A 19,340-nucleotide genomic window follows, 5' to 3' on the forward strand; every position below is an offset into this window, starting at 1 on the left:
TTTAAAAATCAAGGCATAGATGACTTTCAAAGACAATTCAAAAGTAAACAAATTTTAATCATACAAGTCATACTTAGTTTTCCTTCAAATGGATGTAATCATAAATAAGGTTTCTTTTACTTATTTATACAAAGGTCTTGATTTTTATGTTAAACTGTTATTTGCTGGAGCAAAACTCTTACAATAACCTTACCTTCTTTTTAGACTTTTACCTTTTGAACCTTGAAACATTTTAAGAAATGTAATTTTTATTGGTATTCCCAACATAAACATAAAATAGACTGAGTAATGTGCGAATCTAAGTTTACATGGAAACAGTGGGGAAAACTTGCGGGGTTTTTTGGTTTTGTTTGCTTGTTTGTTTCTAATTCCTGCCTGTAAAACTGACCCTCTAAGGTTTAAGTGCCCAAATGTGACTGAAGGTACAGCTCTGATACAGTTCTCAATCAGTACTGTAGAGGGAAAGAATCTTCTCTTCTCTTTCTTTCATTTAAATGACCAAAACTAAGTACTGGCAATGCTGAAAGTTTGTCAGGTATGAAGTTTAGGTTAGCACTGAAAATGCAAGTGGAAATTGTTAAATTTGCCTTCTACATGTCTGAAAATCTTTGACATATCTGAATGCCTATAAAGATTCCAATTTTTAAAAAATACCACTCACCTACTTTGTTTCTGTAGGGTTAATGAGGGCTAGTATTCTGAAAGGAGGGAACTCCTTCTTATTTTCTAATTTAAAATTATGCATGCAAATTAAATAAAAATGTTCATCTGAATAATTCTGACCTAATGATAGGAGTCATGTCTGTTACCTTGCTGCTGGCCAGTGTTTCTAACTAGCTGACCTGGTTCCAATTCCCTAGATGTGGAAGCTTGTGTGTCAATGCTCTAAGGAAAAATGCAAGGCCTCTGAGAAATGCTGTGGCAGAAGATTATTTAGGTCTGAGACTGCTGCCAGTTGAATCAGGGCTCCTGGACTTTGAGCACCAGTTTGTATAAACAGGGAATCTGGCTCCTTCTCTACTAAATGTGATGTAGGTAGGAGTGCAATGGAGAATTAATTCAGTGACAATAGCTATCTAGTAAAAGTGTAAGGGGGAAATTGGTATATACTGCCATAGAGACAGAGCTACACACACAAAAAGACTGTGTGGAAATATAAAATCAGCAAGAAATGATTGCTCAGCAGGAGCACAAATCCATTTTGCTGTCTAACATAGGAATCTGTGTCCGATTACTGGATCAGCAGGGAGTTCAGGCAGCCAACATAATTTAAAGTAACACACACTGTAATGAGGCCCAAAGAAAAAGACCTGTCAAAGCAGAAAAAGAATCAAAATAAAAGGGCAAGTCACCTTAGGAGAAAATCATACATACACAGATAGAGTGTTTTGCAAATGTAATACAAATACATGAAAGGTGTAGAGTACCACAAATTTTGTAGGCATTGCAACTACGAGGCAGAGGATCCAAAGACCTACTGCTATCACATAATAATTTTATGCTTCATCCTGAATAAGTGGACTGCAACATGTAAGTATTTTGGCAAATTGAATCTTACTAGGCAAAAAAAAAACTTGGAACGTGATATGCCACTGGAAGACACCCTTTCCCCTATCCCTAGAAAATGATGGGGATTGAGACTAATCTTCATATTCTTAGCTTTCTAGGATGTCCTGAGAATTCTACAGTGTGCTTTCTCTGTGTTTACACCAGAGCAAAATTTGGCTTTTGGTCACATTACCAGTAAAGGTCTTCATTTTTACTAGTCACCACTTATATTTTTATGCTGCTGACAAAAGTCCCTTTTGTCTTGAAACATCTTGTTAAAAAAACTCTCTTTCTTGAATGATTTTGATGGCTCAGTTTTCTTATTTTCTCTAATGTTGTATTTTCTCCTATTGTTCTTTCCGCTTGCTTCTTTTGGTATGTGCTAAATTCCTTTTGCTCACATATATCATAACTTGTTCTTTCTAAGAAATCTATTCCTCCCTGGATTGTCTATCTCTCTAGTAGAGTCACAAGAAAATAGGAGTTAGTTCCCTGAGCATGAAAAACTTTTAAATTTATTTGCATTTTTTGATTTAATGAATTTTTTAGTCAAATTACATATGAAAAACCTCGACATCAGAAACTGAGAAAGGAAACAATTGTTATTCAAGATGCAGCCTTCCACACATCTAACATGAGGTGAGTGTAAAATGCTGTTTCAGTGGAATCTTAGACAGACTTTGTCCTTTATTCATTTGTATGCTTTCACAAGACTGGCAGAAAATACAATAATTGAGATAAATATTTAAAACAGTTAAAACATGCAAATAAAATAATATTTTTGCATAAGCTTTATTTCCTTATGAAATCAAGGTCAATCTAACACTAACAAGAGTTTAAAATCTTTTTAAACACATTAGAAGTAATTTAAGTTCAAAATCCCTTGTATTAAAGATTTGTTATTTTCACTAAAGAAAAGTCTTCAAATATCATTCAAGTCATATGAAGTCCTACTGTACATTGATTAACACACCTATGCAGGTATTGCCATATTCATTCTAACACATATTCAATTAATCTGTTAGCTGCTTCCTTGAATTCAACTAATATTCCAATAACAGAAAAGATATGGAAGAAAGAGACAATTAGAAAGAAATTCTGCAACACTGCATACATTCCTGCCCACTAAAAATGCAATCTATAGCCTTTATACTTTCTAAAGACCAATATGACATAAAGATTTCCTGAGAAGTTTTAAATTATTCAAAAAGTACCTCCTAAATATTTAAGGACATTACAAAATAAAAGCGGCTATCCACCTGAGCCCAATAAAATGGAACAAGCTTTATTACAGAGGCCAGGAATGTCACTGGGGAAAGGCAACTTCTTGGGAATTGAATCATGAGGAGACAGATGACAAGCTAATTTCAAGGAGATGGCCACTTACAAGGCACTCCAATAATTTTCAATTTGCTTAAAATTGGAGATCTGTTCCCACCACATATTCTATTAGTTTTTGGGACAATGCAGCATCCTCAAAGGAAACCACACAGACATACCCACAGAAATACAATGTCATGCTAAGTAAGCATGTTTTGTCAACCCAGAGTTCAAATAGCATGTTGAGGCTGTACTGTGCATATATTGGTGCATATTTTGACACTTTTCAAGTGAAATAGGGAGTCATTACTAGATTACTGCATTAAAGCCATCTCTTTTTCTGTGCTGATAGGGTTGTCCTATTTTAGCATGATGTCAAAAAATTCCATCCTGCATCACAACACAGCTTTACTTATCTAGGAATTAGAAGTAGTGAATTCAAATATTGGGCCTAAATGACAAACTTTTACTGCTTTGGTATGATACAAAAAATTATTACATTGAGATAAAATTTAAAATATACTAAACAGCAATTTCAGCAAATTGCAGCACATTTAGGGTTCTTAGCACTTCCAAACGCTACATTTTCTGTTTGTCTTCAGAAAAATCAAACAATTCAAATTGTTAACAATCTGAGTACTATCAGACACGCACCACCCAGGTTAACTTTAAACACAAAGCATACAAGTGCAGTGTCTCCAGGAGATCTGTGCTGGCTACATAATTGGAGGAAATTCCCAAGCATTGTCAAGTGAGGCCCTTGAAATGTAATTTTCTCCAGGGGCTACTTTTTCAGCAGTTCCTTTGTATTCATAAGGGTGATGATGATGACTCACTGCTACATCAGAGAGAGTGGAAATGCTCCAACAAAACACAGAAGTGAAGAAATGGGAGGAAATGTATATTAAGCACATCTTCATAATTATTTGTGAGCTTGCTAGTTTTGTAGTAGAATTAAAATACTAATGAAGTTGCTTACAGGTAAGATTGACTGATCCTGCATTAACATTAGATAAATGAAGTATATAAGCATAAACACATAACACTAATAAGCCATGATGGAGGCAATCATTATCTTGCCTGCATGCTGCTAGTGTTAGCTCTTCAGGAATCAATTGGTTTGCCTTAAGAAACATTTTTCTGACTGAAATGCATTTAAATAATAACTTGTGTTAAAGTTTACCAGTTACTTTACTGTGTATTTCCCTTGGTAGAACATAGTATTATCAAACAATTTCTAGATTGCAAATTCTTCTACATTCTATACTGTACCTTTAGAAATTATTCATAGTATTTGTATTACTCAGAAAAATGGTCACCAGTTTTTTTAAACAGATAAAAATCTAATCTTTTCAAGATGTTTCCATAAATCTGTTAGTTTATTTGTTCATTCCTGCATCTTTCCATTCTGAGTTCCAAGCAAGTCACATGGTTTCTGTCAGCTTTGGTCTAAATGTCATATTTAAAGGAAGACCTCCCTCCATCCTCAATCAGAATTTCTGACTATTTGTCTCAGAACTTCCTTCTCCAGCTTTAGAGTATAACTCATTTCAAGTTCCTTAGCCATAATGGTTTCTTCTCTCTTCTGGTCATTACTTTCATAAGGACTTTTTACTTTACATGATTTTCCATAAAAAAAAAAATCTGTTATTTTCCATTTTGCTGTCCTTTCAGGTGTTTGAACATTTATTACATCCCCATGACTCTTTTAATGAAAGAGTATTGTTAGGAGTGTACCAAGTTTACATAAATTCTAATGTCAGATAAAAAATCTTTCTTCTTGGAAAAAAGGAAGAATATCTGGAAAGAAGTTACAAAGGCTTTACCAAACACTTCATAAAAAGATTGACATTACACAAAAGTAAATCTTGTAAATTTTAGTAGCACATTATGTACCTTTACTGAATATTTGTCATGTGCAAAGAGGTAAGTAAATAAACCTGATATTAATGGAGCTGCAGATCAAGTGCTAAAAGGTATTTCTTACTTGTTGACATTTCTCTAAAGAATGGCTTAGTGAAATTAAAATGTGGAAAGCAGAAAGCATCAATATAGTTGACTTATAAAAAAAAGGAGGTGATCACATCAATATAAGAAACAGATATTTACCATTATAAAGACAGATACAGATGAACTGTGTGCTTTAGAGACACTTGAAAAATAAACATGTCGTCAAAATCTTTGCTTCACAGAATCTGAGGCTGGAAGTGATCTCTGGAGAATCAGTATTGCAACTCCCTGCTCAAATCAGGGTCATCTACAGCAGATTGCCCAGGATCATTTTTAATGAGGTCCTGTCTGCCTCCAAGGACAGAGACACCACCACATCTTGGAAAGCTGTTCCAAAGCTCAACCACACTCCAACTAAGATTCTCCTTATGTTTAAATGCAAATTCCTGGATTTCATTTCATGTCCATTGCCTCTTGTCCTGGGACTGGGCAAAATCAAGAAGATGTTGGTTTCCTCTTTATTCCTTCCCACAGTATTCATACACATTGGCAAGACCTTCAAGGCTAAACAGTCTCATCTGTCTTGTCTCTTTGTAGGACAGATGCCTCAAGTCTTTTAACATCGCTGCAATCCTTGACTAGCCTCACTTACATATATTCATATCATTCTTACACTTGGAAGATGTTTTGCACCAGAAGATGATATCTCTCATGAAACCAGTAAAAAAAGGCACTGACAGTCTTTAAGACATCTTTTCAAAGATATTTATATAGAGCTAATTATAACTATAAGAAGAGAAAAGTATAGATAATCCTATGTACCTTCAGATGCTGGAACCACAAGTGGTGTAACATCAAACAGACCCCTGATCCATACACTGCACACTGTGCAGACCCCTTTCCATGCAAGAGGTTGGTCACCCTTGGTCACTCGAGCTATTGTGGATTTTTTTCCTCCAAGACAATGGCTCTAATGATCATTCTCAGTGTCAAACAGAAAGGACACTCATGTGGCAACTTCTTGCCACTCTCCTAGATACAAGTGCTCACAGGTGGTATAGTTGCTGGTACCAGGCAGGAGCTGCCTGGAAGATCCTCTATAACAATGAGCTGGACGAGTTTTTCCTGCAGCCATGGAGTTTGTGCTGCACAACACTGCACTGAAGGCAATCCTATTCAACTCAGTCACTGATGATCTGGATGGTGGGAAAAAGTGCACAGGTCTGAAGACCACACTGGTCATGCAGCCCAGAACAGTCCTGAGAATACTCAAATTGACTATTATGTATTTCGCTAACTCCTTGATGTACAATGGCCAGCCAGTCAAATTCATTACAACCATCTAGACTGGGTACAGCACTACTTATGTGGCCTCTCCAGTAATGAGTACAACAGAGGGATCACCTCCTTCAAACTGCTGGCATTTTTCCTACTGATATGGCTCAGGGTATTTTTGGTCTTTGCCACATGCATGTACTTCTGGCTCATATTCAGTTTTTTTTGTACAAGAACCTGCTGGTTCATTCCTACCAAGCTACTTTCCAACTGGTCAGATCCCAGCTTATTCTGGTGAATTGGGCAATTCCTCCTCCTCAGATACAGCATTCTGCACTTCTCTGTTAAACTTGAGGTGATTCCTGCCATGCTCCAGCCTGTAGAGATCTTTCTGAAAGGCAGCACAACACACTGATATGGCTGCCACTCCTCCCAGTTTTATATCCTAGATACACTTCCTGGGTGTGCATTTTGTCCCATCACAATGTCAATACTGACTATGCTAATCACTACTGGATACTACAGGGATCTCCATCTTTACTTTGTGCTACTGATTCATTCAGAGTGGAATTAAATAATTTCTCAGTCAATCTAACTTGTTAACATAACCTGTACATCTGTTTGTCTATGTGAATGCTGTGGTATACAGTGTCAAATGCATTACCAAAGTCAAGATAAAGGGTATTCCCTGTTCACTCCTCCTCCATAAAAACAATCATCTAATTCTAGAAGGCTATCAGGTTGATCAGGCAGGATTTCTCTCTGTAAAACCAAATTGACTACTCTCAATCACTTTCTTAACCTTCATGTAAAACCTTAAATAGAAATTGTATACAAAGTTTGAAAAGTTAAGCTCATCCAGCCACTATTGACCTTGCGGATGCTTTTCTATTTGTTTTCTCACTGGATTAGAGCAATGTCTAGGTGTAGTTTGTGTTACTACTAAAAGAGTAATAGTAATAAAATTTAAATTGGATCAGGTTTTCCTTTTTGACCATTAGCCTGTCTTCATTTTTCTCTCTTTAAAATAGGCAATATAACTTTCAATTAGCACTAGGAGATTTATCTGTGTAACTGCTCTAGACACCGTGGAATAAAGTCCAGTCTGCAAAGAGACGTGTAGTTCATTTCAATAGCCCTGATCAGTCACCCACTTATGGACTTTGACAAATAGGTCAATATGTTGCAATAATATTAGATCTGAGAATAACCTCTGGGATTTGGATTTAGCAAAGTTGCTGCTTGGTGTTATAAGAGGAAACATTTTTAATAGTTTATCCTTGATGTCAGTCTGAACTGAGTACAGCATTCTTTCAAATTTCAATATAGTTCATGATTATGGTGTGATAAACAAGACTCATTAAGGCTCTTTGACATGATACAATCATGGCAAAGATAATATTTAAAAAAAAAAGGTTTCTAACTTAAGGATACAAGAGGCCAGTGTCCCTTTCTCTCACACATTATTTGGGACATGATGAATCTCCCTGGATGCCGTTAGTTCTGAGTTTGCTCAGGCTTCAAACCACTATATAGAGGACCTACAAGATCCTCAATCAGTACAAATTTAACCTTACCTCCTGTAAACAAAGCACATGAAGTCATAATGGGTTATTGTATTTTTGAAAATTCTAATTACACTTCATTCTTTAGCTTTTACTGTGTCTATGCTCTCCAAGAGAAATAAATATGTCCTATGACTACAGATGTTAATTCTTAATTGAAACTATCCAGTCTACATCATCTATTCTCACGGCAGCTTTAGAGGTGAAGCTCAGCAAACAGCTCAAACAGATGAACAGCATGGTGTCCAAATGAACAAACTGCAGGTTTTCCAAAATCCAGTGCTTTACATGGTTTCAGAATGAAAACTTCTTATCCCAGGGTCAGTTGAAAACTTTGTTAGATTTTGAATTTATAATAAACCTTGTTACCGGCTTACCTGAGTCAAAGTATGGATTTTATAATGAAATGTCACAAAATTCTGCAAGTGGTGATTCATCTTCTAATTTATTGTCTGTATCTCTTTGCAACAGTTAAAATTTTTTCTGATTAAATACACCGTGTGAACTGAAAAGTCTAATATGACATTTCAAAAGTTAGCAATCAATATTATAATCATTAAATTAATTGGGGTTTTAAATAAAAGTGACAGAGAGTGGACATGTGAGCAGAGTTATCTCCTTCATTGATTTTTATTTCCTGACACTTTAATAAAATACTCCCTGGTGTTTACTAGATTTATCAGAATTGCCTTCTGAACAAAACCAAATGAAAAATTGTTGTTATAGTTATTGGTTTCTAGGAATTTAGATTGAAACCTTTGTTGGTTGTACTAAGGCAAAGGTGAACTGAAACTTCTTGTTAAGTTCAAAAATTAAATAAAAAATAAATTTATTCAGATTTCACTAAGTGCTTTATAATTTCAATTTAAAATTTGAAAATATCTTGATGCAATCACATTGCTGATTTCATTTGAAACAGTCATGTTAAAGTCTCTTGTATGGTGATATGGAAGTTACACATCTTCATTCAGCAAAGTCATGTTTTACATTCAAACTCAAAGTACTTTGCCCCTTATTTTCAAATACAATTAAGACATCTGTACCTACCATGATTTGGGATTAAAAATATGTGCAAGATATTTGACATCTGTAACAAAAGCTGAAAAGGATTTTTTTTTCCTGGTGACATGGTAAGACAGTAGGTTTCCCCTGCTGATACAGCAGCATGATATTTTCACATAATTGGGCAGGTTTTGATGCCTCATAGGTACTGAAAGGAATATCAGTATCAGACATAACTTCAAATTTTTGATAAAGATTATGCAATTCCTTTTTGCTTTCACCTTCATCCTGTGCTTTTTGTAGGTTTTTACACAATCATGGATGGCAAGGCATGCAAGGAACTTCTCCCATTTTTCAAAACTGAAGTCTCGATATGTGGATCCCCTCTTATCATTAATTGTCCAAGATATTTCCCCCCTCCTTCAGAGTAATAAGACTGTAAGGCAAATATTTTAAGCTGTTTTAGTAAGGTTTTGACCTAGTATAGTGGATGAAAAGGATCCAGATCCACTGGTCCAATTGGTGCTGCAGATTAGGCAGTTCTGCTGAACCAAAAAGCTCTGTGTCATGTGCTGTTTGGGAGGTACCTGCTTAAGAAGTACAACAGGGAAGTACTTGTAAATTGTGATGTAGCCTTGAATAAGCTGCTCCTTGTTTAAAGTGTTTGGTTACAAACATATTTTGCAGCCAAAGAGCTATGTGAGTGTTTTACTTTGCAATATTCTGGTTCCCTTGTTGGGATAAACTACTCAGCTGAACCACCTTATTGCCTCATAAAACAGAGCAGCAATGCTATTATCGCTTAACTGCACCTGAATTCAGGCAGAACTACTTTGTTCAAAGAGCAGTAAACACTTGGAGTAAGTTGTCAAGTAAGGTCATTGGAGCAAATAACATAAATGAGTGCTAGAGATACAGGACATTTTCATGAAGGAGCTTGAAGAATACAGTGACAAGAAGGGATTCAAGTAGGATGAACTGAGCTCAAGAAGGACTTATTTCAATGTTATTATTAAAAATTATCCTTTTGCCGAAAGCCAGTAGAGGCTTTGTACAGCACTTATCCCTTATATGCCTTAAGAGCCTTAAGTAGGATCTAAGAGGTACAAAGCAACAAATTTTAGCCTGCGTGAAGTGGGTTTTGATCAATCCAATAACCACGAGAAGCACTGTATTCATGTCTGTGAACCTTTAGAAAAGGTAGCTCTTTGAAATATTTTCTTAAAACAGTCTGGTTTTGCACTCTTTCTTTTCACGGATTCCCAACTAAAGCTAAAAAATCACAAAGTGGCTTCCCTGCAGCCACAGTTAACATTCAGGGCTATTTTTGTTACTCAGTGACTACATGTGTTTTTCAGACTTTTATCATATACTCTCAGAAACTAAGCTCAAAATTAGCTGGCACTAGTCAGCCACTGCTTTACAAGGTATTACCTGCTCAGGCAAAGGCAAACCCAAAGAAATCCTGAACCCTTTGCTGCCAGACAGCAGGAAGCCCATGGCCTTTTTGTGATAATGGCAAAAATCAGATTTACTAGGCTGCAACACCATTCCATAGAACAAGCATTAAATTCAATGCTGAATGCATATCAAATCTTCCAACTTCTCACCTGAGCAGTCCTCTTACTGTTCCATTCCTTAAACTCAGCACTGGCTTCCCTCCACACACCACAGCTTCTTTCTGCCATTCCTCCTACCCTCAAGCACTTATTCCTTTCAGTCTAAGCTCTGGGATCTTTCAAGATCTCTTAACAGTTCATTCTTACTGACTGATTACCACCTGACAAACCTTTTCAGAACCTGCAATAATGAAGGAGCAGGATGTTATCAGCTTCTGTGCTGTTCTGCACTGGCGGCAGGGAAGGCCGAGGTGGTGGGAGAAAGAGAGAAAAAGACAGCAAAGGATTCTTTCTGAATCTCAGTAAGAATGGCCCCAAAAGAAATGGTATAATGGAATACCTGGTTTAGTAAGATGGAATAAAGAGTAATATAGATAACAGGTCAACCTTACAGTCTTCAGAGGCTGAGAATTCTGCTTTCTAATATCACATCAGAATGACCCCATATGGATTTTTCCACCATGCGATGCACTGGCTTACACAGAGTTCTTCCTCTGTGCCATGCCACAGTGCATTTCATTTTCTGTGAAAATCAGAGCCATATGCTTTTCCCGGCAGGTTGGAGTGTTCTGCCTGTCGTAACCTCAGTGCAGTGCAGGCTGGCATGGGGCACTCCAGCAAAGTCCCTTGCAGCAGTCACTGGTGCTGACATAGAGGCTGCTCTGACCTGGAGAGCAGTGCCTGGAAGAGCAGATGTGGTCTGCTCAAGGTAACTCACTTCTCACACACAGTGTCTTCTGGAAGGCACCCAACACAATCACACCTTGGATGGAAGGGTGTGAATTACTGTATCTACTATTTAACTGGTATTCACAACTGATATGACCCCTTAAAGAAGACGTATCCTTTCCCTCCTGAAAACACTCTGTCCAGTTTTCCAATCAACTCAGTGAACTACTCTCCCTTGGTTTATCACTTCACACCTACTGCAAGAGTTTTATCACAAACACAAGATAAGTATTCTCTTATTTTTGGGTCCCAGAAGCAAATGAAACACAGTTCAGTTTCACATTGATATAATGGTGTACAAAGCTAGAAAGACATACTCCTCTAGAAAAAAAAGAGGAGCAACAAACTTTGCTTAAATATGTTTTCATAGACTTTTCTAGCTAATAGTAAGGGTGAAAAAATAATTTTAGGCCAAATAATAACTTCCTTCCTTTTGAATATATGGAAATGAGTTTTATAAAATATGCCTCTGAACAAAATCAGATGCATCCAGTATCAAACTGCAGCTGCTTATACAGGTTAAAGAGCAAAGCTTGTTTCCACTGATAGAATTAACATTAGAAGGAAATAAATACAGTACAAGACTGAAATCCCATGGTTTACTGTTCTTACTTACTGAGTTTAAAATTATATTACCCCCCACAAAAAGCCCTGATCAGTAAATTTAAGGTTCCATAAGAGTAAGAATCATCCTGTACTTAGAAATTCATGTTGGGAAATGATGTATTTAGTTCCAAATATTGGTGTGATGTCTTAAGCTCAAATTCAGAAATCCCAAATTAAATCTTTGATCTTAGGGAAGGGAAAAAGCTATGCATCTCTAAAGAACAAGTCAAAGGGAATAAAATAAAATACCAGTCAAGGAAGAATTACTTAGCTAATAAGAAACTAAACTCAGGAAATTGTCTAGAATGTGAACTTCTTGCAGATTGCTACAAGCCTTTATGCTGTCATATTGTCCTTACTGTCTGTAAGTTGAGGCTAACAGCAGTTGTCTCGAGATTCATGCAGTGTTCCAAATCTATTGTGGTAGTAAAGTATAACCACCTTCTAAAGATGTTTTTTATTTCATTCCCATCAATGTATTTGCCAGAAGTAATTACTTGTTTTCTGAAAATTTTCAATTGTCTTAGGTAAGTGTCTAAGAAAATAAGTCTCTGTGTCTACCTGAAAATACTCTGTATTTGTTTAACCTGAAGAGAAGGCCACACCTTTGCTGCTGTTTTGCAACAGAAACAGTATGGTAGTATTCTTCTTTGCCAGTATTCTGATCCTTTCAAAAACTCAATTTTACTCCTTTTTTTAAAGTTTAGGAGAAGGAAAAAAAATAATTCGCCTTTTGTGGGGGCTGTTTTACAGATATCTAACAGATCCCAACAGCATTAAAAATATTAGTGAAGAAGCAAACCAAACACTAAGCTGAACTAAACTGAAATTATTTCTTACTGTAATATAAAAATCTGAATGCAATTTAAGCAGGCAAGAATGTAAGAGGACATTGTAAGTGTTTTCATCCTGCTGAAGGATAGAACTAGGAAATTAAGGTACTTAATCAGACACCTAGTGTTTTTTTGATCTGATTTTCCTGCAAAAACTCATTTTGCAGGAATCACAATTTAAAATGGTAGTCTATCATTATATCTAGTCCTGAAAACAGCTTTTGTGACAAATCAGTGATGAGGTCCATGGTATCCTTTATTTAATTGCAATTAATGGTGGACTGTGACTATATCCATGGTATAGATGGAAAAATTTACTCCCTTGAATTGAAATAATTTTGTTTTCATTCGGATATGATGTAACCCAGCAAATTCCTTCTGTTTTCATTATGCTGAGAATTTCTAAGTTTCTCACCATAAAGGAGAGAATCGTAATACAGAGTTCCCTGAAAATCCCAGAAAGGTCTTTACTGTAAATGTAAAAAAATCATGACCAACTCTGCTAAACGGTATTTTATAGGTGTGTTTTAAGAAGCACGAGGAGAATATCTAAGAATAATGTCTACATTTCAAATATTCAGACTACTACAAATAACAGGTCAAGTTCCACTTTGATTAGTTATTTTGGATTTTTTAAATGCATTGCTCAGAGTGGGCCCAGTTTTCAATAATTGTCCTGAGATATACTCTTTTCAAGATGCCTCAAATTGTATATGCAGAATTCAGCTCTTCCTGAGAAGCATTTACAAGGCCTTGAATTGGCATACGGCTGCATTTCATTCCTTGAGAATGTTTTATGCCACAGTCATCTCTCCATATTGAACTTTTTTCCTCTTTCTTTTAAAATATTTAGGACTGGTCACTACTCATGAATGCTTTCTGGTATCAGATCTATTAGATAATGTAATATGGTCTGGAAAAACCTGTGTTCTTACTATAGAACATGGTGTGATTAATTATACACTACCTTCAGAATGGTTGGGAAATTTATATGTGAAAAAAATGAAATATACTTGAAATGAATTCCACTCCAAATGAATACCACTGAATTCACTTCCTTTACGGTTTTATGTATCACAGTTTTTCCTTTGCCCAAACCTGATTAATAGTAAAATATAATGGGAGATAAGAAACAGAACTTCATCACAACATGAAAATACTCTTAGAAAATTGTGAAACCAAATAAGAGGTTCAGAAATGAAATGTTAAAAAATAAGGCTTTTCCTAGACACTACTTCCTTTCCTTCTGCTGGTAACTTTCCATCCCTTTCCTCCGACCTTCTGACCAGATCTTCATTATATTATTATTATTATCATCCATTTAATTTATATTAAAAATTCCTCACAACAATCAAGAGCACTACTGTTGTTTTATACTGAGGCACTAAAGAAAATGGATCTGTTTACTTTAACTAAAAGAAGATTAAAAGGTGACTTGACCACCACCTACAGGCGGTCACATAAGGAAACCAGTTTTTATAGTCATTATTCCTTTAATCTGACAAAACAAAAGGTCATAATGAAATCGTGCAGTGAGGAGTTCACACCAGCTATATTCACTAGGAAACACAGATGTACCCAACAAGCCTGTAAAGATAAGAGCAGTAATTCACAAAAATATTTTACTTAGGAAAGCAGAAGATATACTTGGAGGTTTTTAATCACAACTGGTCATCTGCATTAAAAATGCTTGTCATATGGAAGTGATGAGCTTGATGTAGAAATTATTTGATAATTTTTGTTTAATAATGTGTGCTATATCCTTCATTGCAGATCTCAGTCCCAGACACAGAGCCAGGCTCAGTCAAGAGTCCAGATTGCCAGGCAAGCTTGTGGCAATAAGGCAGGTCTGAGGTCAAGCCAGGGAGTTACAATTGGCAGGTTGGAGCAGAATCAGGTCAGGCAATCATAGCCAGTGTCAGACACAGTTCAGTGATCAACAGGCAGGGCCATAGTGATGGCATAGGTTCAAGGTAAGCCAGGAAGCCATTCTGCAGATCAGGGTCAGAACAAACACAGTGGCTGAGCTGAGGACAGGAACTCCTATGACAGTTTAGACTGACACTAAAGGCCCAGAGTTAAGCTGGAGTTCCTGGCCCCTGTCTGTGTCAAGTGGGGATAGAAGCCCTAAGCTGGGTTGGTCAAGATGTTTTAGTACATTTAAGACCCCAGAAACTGTGCTTCATAACTATGCCCTCAGATTTCTGGTGAAAATGTTTACATGCTGATGCTGACAAGCAGCAGAACTTCTGGAGCCACTCCTATGAACAGTACAGAATGATCTTGAGTGTGACTTTACAGGCTTGAGATGAAACAGTTGCCATTGCAGGATCTAAATTAATGTGCCTGCTTGCTTGCTATCTAAGATGGCAGTCATGGGGATAGGCTGATGTTATTCAACCTGTATTAGATATTCTTATTTTTAAAGATGATCACATTATCTTAAGGCAAACAAGAGACAAGCCCCTGAACAGACTGTCCTCTCTCCCTTTCCTGTGAGCAAGATAATTGTTAATAAGATAGGCAAATAAGATACTATAAGTAAAGGCCATGGGATTAAGCCATAGCCTTGCCAAAGATGCATCCCCTGTCTGCCCTATCTGTCAGTGTCTAGAGATTTCAATTTCACACGTGAAACTTGCAATCTCATAAGGACATCACTGCTTATATCACTCGTTTGCTCTGCATCACTGAGCATTCTAACTGGTGACGTTCTCAATGACAAGTTGTATAATTGACTTGATTTTGGTTTTCAGCACCATCTTTTTCTTGAGCCAAATCTATAATTTGCAATTCTTTAGAAAGAGGCCACTGAATCAGAATCACTACACTCTTAAGAAAAGTTTTATTACAGCAATAATCTAAATGTTGGTTTTCATCATTAGGATGATGATTGTTGTTAATACAATCAGGAACTCAACCTCTAAAAGCGTTATCAGGAAAGATCAGGTGTCCAGCTTTCTAGTCAGACCAAATCACAGTCCATATAAAAATTCCAAAATGATAACTGATCTTTCTGCAAAAAGAAAAACTTCACTGCTGGTTGTCAAAAATTGACAGTCTGAAGCATAATATTTCAAAGATTCTCATTTGTGGGCATCAGTGCTTCCTCTGACAATAAGTAAAGAAGTTTTATCACATCCAAGGAGTCTTGGGGACCTCTGAAATGCTCATTACTATGGTAATAAGTGCACATCAAGATGAAATGGAAGTTAACTGTGATCGCCTCTGAGGAGACACATTCTGTTGTATCTTTTTAAAAAATTGTCTGTGGTATGGACATGAATACTGTCATAAATATGAGGTGAGTATTTTCTGTGGATTCTTTGCAGAAAGATTCATTCATTGGTATATCAGTTATCAGGAAGATATATTAAAATAGTCTAATCAAATATCAATCTTTATTTCTTAAGATAATAAATCAAAATTGGACAAGATCCTGGGGTGTATGATGTAAACCTTGGAGACCACTCCACTTTGAGTGGGGGCTGGCTAGCTTTCATTCCCAGTCCAAGTTATCCTAAAAACCCATTTGTTCTGATGGAAAACAGCTTTCTTGACATCTGTCATAAGCAGAGAGTAACTAAAAAAAACTTGTTACTGGATTTTTTCCTAGTATTTCCTGAAAAATTGAGCTTATAAAAAGTGATCAGTGTTATTTCTGGATCCAACAGCCAAACCAATTCTCATGAAAGGCAGAGCTGCACCTTCAGTATACTATACCAATGGAGAACTGCACTGAGCTTGTGTGCAGAATAATGAGCTCTTGAATTAGTCACATTTATAGAATAATCTTTTATGGCTATACCAACACACAAACCAAATGAAGTCATAAAAATCTGGCAAAACCATGGCATGCTAATATGGCACACTCATGGGGCACATCTGGTGTTGGTTTTTAAACAACTGCTTGCAGATTTTGCAGGAAGTATTCTTGAAATGTATTCTCTCAAAGTATTGGCTAATTGTCAGTGAAGATGCTACAGGTGCAGAGGGATAGACTTACACTTTGAGGAAAGATCTAAGTCGAGATATCCTCTCACATGCTGAAGAGTTATAGCTGTGATACCAATGTTTGTTCATGACCTGACCTGAAAAGTTTTGAGAAGTCAATATGAATTCAGAAGAAATACATATGGAGGGAATTACCAGTCTTTTGTGTGGTATCCACCTAAGATGCTGTTTCTGTTACATGCAGGATATTGCAGAAAGAATGTAATATTAGTCTTCTGTCTGTGTCTTTCTCTTTTTCCACCTCTATCTATAACTCTTCAGTGTATCAGCATTATTACTGTCAGTTTCTGGGAAGATGTTGTATTCACTAGACACTTGCCACATATTTAGCTCCACAAACATAGCAATCATTATGTCTAATATTGTTCTGTATAGTATGGGTGTTCCTGGACCATTGTAAGCACAGGACTGTCCAGCTTGGTGTTTCTGAAACAAATCTATTTTGCAAAAATTCACTATCTCAGCCAATATGCTATTTTTTTTCCCCTGAGACCATCTACTATGGTTCAAGAGAAAATCATAGAGCAAATTCATTATTCTGGAAGCCAGGTTACTTGCCACTTTTTTTTTCCCCAAAGATCCTGCAGCCCTTTTTTCATTACTTGGCACATTCACAGTGAGATCAATTTGCTTGTTTCTATCGTCAGGTAGCTGGTGTATGCCTGATCATGTTACAAAAATGCACACCTACGTTCCATGACAGCATTTATTGCACATCCTAGCATGCAATATCAACAGCTACTAGTAAATGTCACACATTTTAGCAAGTGAATCAACAGCTGCACACTTTCTCTTTGGAATTTTCTACACTTTCCCTTTTGGAATTTTTAAACACATAAAAAGAGTTAGCTACGTTTAGCCAGTTTTATGGTTGAGTATTTAAATCATAGAAAAGTGATCATATTCTAACAGAAGGAGGGCTCTAATTAATTTCTTTAATGAAATCTACAGACACAGAATATTTTGTTTCCTGTATTTCCATCCACAAAATATTTCCGGGAAATGTTCTCTCTTAGATAAATTCCGTGGATTTAGATATTCCTGTACTCAAGAAACATTTAGAATACTTTCAAAGAATAGAGCACAGTATGACGTATGGTATGGACAGATGCCAAATGACATTTCTGCAAAGTCCAGCTCAGTCTGATTCAACAGTAATGAGGGGAAAATCTCTTGCAGACTCAAATGGATTTCTTACCAAGACCATAATGTATAGTTAATGTAGTGAAAATCTCTGTGAGATCTAACTGTAAACTTGAAGATAATATTAAGGAGGAAGAGGACAAGTTATTATTGATCTTCCTTTGATCTGGTAAATTAATAAATCAGTGTCAATTTTAGTCAACAGCTGGTTTTAGTTACAACAGCAAAGAATGCATCTGTGAGCCAGAGCCACCAAAGCTGATTTTGAGCAGCTATTTTTATAACTCTGAAAAAGTGTAAAGACAACAAAAGGCATCTACAAGCATTTAGGATTTCATTTACTGTATTGATATAATTTTTTAAAAAGCAATTAGAACTCTAATGTATTTTATCATTGTCAGTTTTTAGATTCTATAAAAAAGTTATCTTGAGCCAATTTGCAACTGCTTCTTGTGTTATTGTGACTATAAAGACATCTGTCATCTTTTGCTACGGACTTTTTTCCCCACATTTTCTCTTTGGAATTCTCACCTAAACCTGAGAGTTCTGACTTCTATCTTTTCTTCTTAGTATTATCTTTTCTATATTATTTTTCTTCTCACTTGTACATCAGTGGTCCTTATAGTTCTGATTTAAGTCTTTCAAAAGACCCTTTTCATAGATGAAATAAACTTTCTCATGCTAAAAAAAAAAAAAAAAAAGGAGTTTTTTCCCCAGAGCAGAGAGAAAAGCAGCAACTGCTGTAAATGTATCTGCAACTCCTCCTAACAAAGAATGGGCAGAAGTAACTCAACAGATCTGCTTTTCCTTTGTGAAAATTCTTAGGAAACACTATTGCTAAATAGGTCATTAATAGGTCATTATCCCTGAAGGGGTCCATAGGATTCAGTTGTGCCTGGTGTCCATCCAAGTATACAAAAACAGGCATGAGGACTTATTGTAGCAATTTAACATAACTTTCTGCATCTCAATGACCACAGAGGTTCCTGCTTCAAGCTCCCAAATTTTCAGTTGTAATACAGTATGTCTGTTATATAGATATTCAATAATAACCCACTATTCTTTGTATCTTAAGATTTCCAATGGATTGTTACCCTCATTATGAAAAAACCCACCAAAAATTGTCATACATTTCTAATATATGTCAGTCCAGTTTTTATTATTGCATATTATTTTATGTCTTTCTACTCTAGGAAGAAAGATTTACAGATTTTCTTATGCAGTAAGTGTTTTGCAGTGGCTGTATAATGGTCCGAGTAAGGGAAGACGAAGTCAACCTTCTACATGAAACAATTTTTAAAATATTGATAAGACAAAACAAAAAAAAAAAGGTGGAATTGGTAGGCATATTCTGTGTGTGAAACATATATAAAGACTAGAAAGTTACATCTCAATAGGTTGTTTAAAAGTCTTTAGGCCTTCCTTTGAAATGACTTTTCCAGACTATAAAGCATATATTTTTTGGTCAATTTTCTCTCTTCACATTATTCATGTTTTTTGAGTATGAATACCAAAATTGGTTTCAGAGCTTTGGTGCAGGTCTTGCTAGTGGAGGAAAAGATGAAGCCACACTGATAAAAGTTTCATAATTTCATTCTATTTGTCTAGCTTTGAACACTTCTTCCTCTTACAAAATCCAAAACCTCTGTCATTTTTACAAGGCATGAGCATTTTCATGAGTAGTGTTTAACATATTCTGAAGAAACAAAATAGGGAGCATGATGTTTTTTTCAGTT

Source organism: Anomalospiza imberbis, chromosome 1 (assembly GCF_031753505.1).
Source record: "Anomalospiza imberbis isolate Cuckoo-Finch-1a 21T00152 chromosome 1, ASM3175350v1, whole genome shotgun sequence".
Lineage (NCBI taxonomy): Eukaryota > Metazoa > Chordata > Aves > Passeriformes > Viduidae > Anomalospiza > Anomalospiza imberbis.